At 44.1% G+C, this 6,100-nt stretch overlaps 1 long non-coding RNA gene across 1 annotated transcript in view; it reads left to right on the plus strand.

Moving 5' to 3' along the window:
* Positions 1 to 5,844, plus strand: part of LOC107833790 (uncharacterized) — a 16,185-nt gene extending 10,341 nt beyond the window's left edge. The window contains exon 3 of the long non-coding RNA XR_001659554.1: positions 4,897 to 5,844. This is a non-coding gene — a long non-coding RNA (uncharacterized LOC107833790). The remainder of the gene's footprint in view (positions 1 to 4,896) is intronic.
* The last annotated feature ends 256 nt before the right edge of the window (positions 5,845 to 6,100 follow it).

Genomic DNA, 6,100 nt, shown 5'->3' on the forward strand with positions numbered 1-6,100 from the left:
ACACCTGGACGCTGTCTGGACACCTGGACGCTGTCTGGACACCTGGACGTTCTGTGGACACCTGGACGCTCTGTGGACACCTGGACGCTGTCTGGACACCTGGACGCTGTCTGGACACCTGGACGTTCTGTGGACACCTGGACGCTCTGTGGACACCTGGACTCTGTCTGGACACCTGGACGCTGTCTGGACACCTGGACGCTCTGTGGACACCTGGACGCTCTGTGGACACCTGGACGCTCTGTGGACACCTGGACGCTGTCTGGACACCTGGACGCTCTGTGGACACCTGGACATGTTTGTCTGAAGTTAGTGGAGGAAATATTTTGTGTGATTTGATCAACTGAATTGAATAAATGAATTTATTTGCAGACGCTGCTGTTGTTTTGGTTTTGACTGGTTTTAACAGCGACGAGCTTCAACCCAACACCATCTACATCCGTCTAGATGGTTACCATGGAAACTGCAGATGAAGATTAAGACAGGAAATAAGACAGTGAAGGGACTAAATCAGAACAAAGGACTAAAACATTGATATTGTGGGAGAATACTGCGATGAAACAGGATTTAACTGGACCATTCAATCCATCTAACATGTTGATGCATGTGTAAGCAAATCAAATATTGAACAAACTCATATATTTGACCAAAGTTGTTGTGTCTGTCTGGGTTCGCTGCGTTTCGTTGGATCATTTCAGGTTCTCTCCGTTTGGACTGAAACCCGGCTGCATTAAAGCCGCAGCCTGCAGGATGCTGTCTGATTACGCTTCTGCTCCAACATGGCCGCCGTCATTCCAGGGTAATAATACCTGGTGGCTGTTTGTGCTGAAGGCTAATAACAAACTCAGGTTGTAATTTTAACATTTCTTCTTCACCTGTCGGGCAGCAAAGGAAGGAAGATAAAAAAAAACATGCATAATATTCAGATATGAAGGATGTTTGTTTGGCTCTGATCCACATCATGCAATATTTTATTCATGTGCAAGAATGTATGAGCAGGACATTTCTATTTGTTACCACGAAAGAAGCAGATAAATAGGAAAGTAAAACGTGAGCCAGTGTTTACCAGGTGAACAGGTTTTACCAGGCGTGTCAGTGGAGCAGCGATCAGCAGTGAAATATGACAGATTTAATTGATATTCATGGTTGAAGCTCTTGTGACAACAGAAACAGACTGAAGGATTATTACAACAAACTGACAGGAAATCCAGCAAACACACCTGCCAGAGCAACAGCATGAGAATGATGATACAAGCAGTTTGCATCTAAACAGTCATGGAGTTATTCCAGCTTTCTTTCTATCACTCATTCTGCACGAACTAAACCTTCTCCGATGTTAATCATCCTAAAGTACCTCTGCCCAGATCCACCGCTCCGCGAAGGCGGTGAGTTTGTCCTGCTGGTTGGTGAAACCTGTCCGATGAACCCGGAGCTTTCCGGTGTAATCCCACCAGGACGTTCGCTCCGAGATAGAAGCTCTTCCTGACGGAGCGGGTTGTGTGGCTGCCGCCTGGACCGGCGCCGCCGTGGGAGCGGGATGTTAGAAATCCCTGTTCAGTCGGCGCTCTCGTGTTGCTGTTGGCATTTTGATTGAATGTTTTCTGTCCGCACACAGATCCTCCCCTAGCAGCCCTTTCTGTGTGACAGTGATCTATATGCAGGTAATTACCATTGGCCGTGATGGATAGTGCTGTCAGATTTGCCATAATTATCCTGAGATTAAACATGTTTCAGAAACTAAAGATGTCACAAACCATCACAGGGTCAGCAGAAATGTCGACGTCTCCAGAGACAGTCATTCAGTCAAACAGCTCAAAGTCCCCAAACCACGTCTTCATTCACTTCCTTAAGCAAGAAAACAAACACAATGCAACCATAAACTTTAGATGTTTCCTGTTTACGAACCAAAAGCTGTAAAAGTTCTTCATTTATAATCAGTACTGTCTCCATTTGCAGATCAATCAGGGCTTCAGCTTTAGCTCAGGTATTAGCCGCGCCGCCTCCTCCAGCTTCCTGTTTTCCAGCTGAGCGTCTCTCACCATGTTTCCTCCATGACATCTTCAGCCGTTTGAATGTTTGGCTAAAACTTTCATCTCATCGAACCAAATCATGTTTGCTGATTCCTTTCCAAGGCTTTCGTGAAACTGATGCAGAACTTCTTCTGTTTTTATTCTTTCTGCGACGCGGCGTAGATTTATCCACCTGAGTGTGAGTCTCTGCAGCTCCTCCAGAGTCACTGTGGGCCTCGATGTCTCATTAATGTCAGTTCAGTTCAGATTAGTGATGAGACGTTCATGAACGATCTGGTTCTTTTGAACAGTTCTTTACTCTGTGGGATCAGATCTTCCAGTTCTGCAGCTTTGCCTCCAGAGCTCTGCATTATTATTATTATTATCCTGATCAATTTAAAATTATTTCATCCTGTTTCTTTTATTTCTCTATTACAAATTGCACTTAAAAAATGCAATTTAAAAAACCTAAAGAGTATTTGACATTTACATTTTGAAATGTTATATTTTATGAAAACATATACAAAAACAAAAGTAGTTTTTATCCCAGAAATAATTTTTAGGATAAAATGGAAAAATGTCGCTTTCAAAACTGAAGGTAGATGGAGAGGATTTTTACTTTATTTATGGGCGTCAGAGTGAGCCCCATGAACTCAGGTTTTAACATTTTTCTGCTGCCATTTTCCCTCCATGCTGCTCGTTTGGTCCTGATGGTGGTTCACCAGGATGTGGAGAGAAATTCATCAGACGTAGAAACAGAAACATTCATTCAGCAGCTGAAACGTTTCACCAAACCATCGAACAAACGGCGGCGGCTCTTTGTTTCCTGGGATTTGCATCTTTGCTCAGCATTTTATTTCCTTCTGATGTTTTTCTGAGCTCTGAATCAACATTTTCTGTTAATTAAAGTTTTTAGAGGAAAAACTCTTGATGGAAACACCTTCATGACCTGAAAGGACAGATCAGAAAGACAAAAGCCTTTAAACCTGATTGGACTTATTAAAGCGACTCCTTATCTGGCAATCCTTATTAGCGGCAGAGATGGAGGCGATAATGGCCGACTGGCAGGTACCGCCGGACCGCTAAGTGAACAGAATGAGGCAAAGTGATGGCCAGGCTGAGCGGAGCCGCCGCCGCTCAGATTGTCTCCTTTGCGGGCGCCGAGTTGTGACCGTATCAGTCATCATCTAGTCCCTGTCCTGGTTCTGTGTGTGTGTGTGTGCGTGTGTGTGTGTGTGTGTGTGTGTGTGTGTGTGCGCGCGCAGCCGGGTTGACATGAGCTCAGAGTGAGAACAAAAGGAAAGGAGCAGGCAGGAACATTTCTGCTTCACATGCTTCACATTTTCCTCTTCACTCTTACTTTAATAAGCTCATTCTTTTCTGCCGCTGGACCGAAGCTTTTCTCTGAGCAGAAATTCAATATTTTCACTCTGTGTGTGTGTGTGTGTGTGTAATGACCACAGTACATTTTAATCTCCTTTGGAAACACAGGGTTAAACACAAACTAACGATAATTTATTTTAAAAACAATAACTGGGGAACAGAACCACCGAGGGCAGATCGTCCTCCCAGGAAACTTTGGCTGTTTTATAACCTAAAGTTGTGGATCAGAGTGTTAACTTTTAAGTTAATCCTGTTTGTTTCATATTCCATGTGTGTTTTGGTTTTTGTTTGCATTTTTGGTTCTGTTCCTTCTATTAAAACGTTTCCTCATAATCCAACATTCATAAAGTTGTGATTCTAAATGGTTCTGCGGTTAAATGAATTTGCAGTGTAAAGAAAGCCATGTGGTGCTGACTGCTGTAAATATTCACTTCAGAGCCTCTGAGGCTTTAAATGTTTTAAACTGGAGGATTAAAAGTTGTGAATCTGCTGCAGGACGAAGCGTAATCTGAGCAGATTAAGAGTCTTCAGGCGCTGCTGAGCTGTTCTCACAGTGAGCCAGAACCAGAACCAGAGGGAGGATGTTCTGGAACAGGAGACCGACCCAGAACAACAGCACAGAACCGGTTCTGGTACCGGCCACATTTTGTTTTCAGTTATTCCATTCAGTAGAAAATAGCATCATAAGAAAACATTTTATTGAAGCAATAATTTAAACAAGACGTGTCATTATTGAAGAACAGGTTTAAGGCCGGGCCGGATCGGGTCCGTTTGGGTCTGGTCTGGTCTGGTCTGGTCTGGTCTGGTCGGGCCGGGTCTGGTTGGGTCTGGTCGGGCCGGGTCGGGTCGGGCCGGGCTTTTCATATCCAGAACGAAGTGAAAGATCAGATGTTTGAGTCGCTCTTGGTTCAGCTTGTCAGGACGACATTCCTCACATTCCTCACATAATCCGAGTCATTATTGCCTTCAGGTTATTGGAAGTAAATGTTGACATTTCAACTGCTCTGCTTTATTAGCTCCTCTGGAAAACTCCCTGCTTGTCTTTGGACTTCTGCTTCAGGGAGGATTTCCATTTATTCACAACCAAACAAATGAAGATATTTCAGATGAAAACCTGAAACTGAAGCAGGAGATGCAGAAACATCCAAATGCAAATCACAAAATACAGATTTCTGCTGTTTGGGGTTTTGTCAGTTTTTTATGTTTCAATTAATCAAATAAATGATCATTTCACCTGAAGGAGGAAAAGTTTAAACTAAGGAGTTGAGAGTCTTTTACACCACGAGGAGGAAATCTGTGGTAACAGACATTTAATCTGAGATGTTTGGTGTTGGTGAACCTCAGGGTTCCTCATTCGCTCCTCTGAGTTTTTCACCGTTTCTTCTGTGTTTTATGCAGATGGTATTTATTATATTCACCTGCAGATCTGAGATAAAACGCTGCAGAAGAGCCTCCTGCTGTAACTCCTCTGTGTTTTAACATTTCATTTTTTCTGTGTGTGTAGAGATCCGGTTCATCTGCAGATCTACAGGATCTACAGGATCCTGAATACTTTGCTCTAATGAAGGTGAGCACAAACCTGCTGCTCTCCTCTTGTTACTTACAGAGTTTGTGAATTAGTGGCAAGTTAATAAACTGAACTGAATTTTCCTGAATTAGTGGGAAAACATGTAGACGAATCAGACTGGATGATTAAATGTCCTCTGTTTTTTACACCTGTATCTATACTTTAAATCTTTCTGATTTGTGCAGTAACATCATTATGTTGTGATGTTTGTGTTTCTCTGGTGAAATGCTCTCCAGTCAGAGGAGTTTGAGCTTCATGGTGCTGAAGTCAGAGCAGGACTCTGAAAACAGAGTTTACCAAATTACCAGGGAATTTTTCATTTCCTGTTTTCTGCCTTCGCTCCGCACAGCCAAGCATGAGATGATTGCTTTATTAGAAACTGATTTTTTTGTTTATGAGGCCCTGGGTTTCTCCTCCATCCTTAATAAAGCAGCGGTTCCTCTCAGTCTCTGCCCAGTGACACTTTCCAAAGCTGTGACATTTCTATCCAAATGGTAATTGATTCAGAGGAAGCTGTTAGTATGCAGCTACAATTTAGCCGCCCTCCTTGTGGCTTCAGCGGAAAACTCAAGCTCTGAAAAAACAGGAAGAAAATCCCGGCTTTGCTCCCTAACTGGACTCAGACACACGGAGAGTGGAGCAGCGCCGAGGCTCTTATTGATTGGCTGCCACAGACTCTGTCACAGCGCTGCTCCCCTCTGGGCTGCAGGCTGTTCACTGGTGGTTCTTTACCTTCCCAGTGAAGAACGGCGGCAGCAAACAAGCAGCAGTAATCCTCCTCAAATACCGCAAAGCCTGTTGACAGAAATAATGGCGCCGCGTCCCGGGAGCCGGCGGGCCGGCCGGCTGCATCAGGCCCTTGTAAAATTGGCAGAGTTGTCACTCATGATTAGAGCTCTGGCCACGGACAGTTACAATTATGACACACTTAACGAGAACAAATGAAGCAATGATTGGCCATAAAATGTGACCTCTAGCGACTGCAGCACCGCTCATTGTGCGTCCTGACCGCGCGTTCGCTTTCAGCAGCTGCTAACACCAATGAAGGTAATCGCTCATCATGAAAGGCGCCGCGAAAACACACACACACACACACACACACACACACACACACACACACACACACACACACACACACACA

The sequence above is a fragment of the Poecilia formosa genome, unplaced genomic scaffold, assembly GCF_000485575.1.
Source record: "Poecilia formosa unplaced genomic scaffold, Poecilia_formosa-5.1.2 Scaffold455, whole genome shotgun sequence".
NCBI classification, from domain to species: domain Eukaryota; kingdom Metazoa; phylum Chordata; class Actinopteri; order Cyprinodontiformes; family Poeciliidae; genus Poecilia; species Poecilia formosa.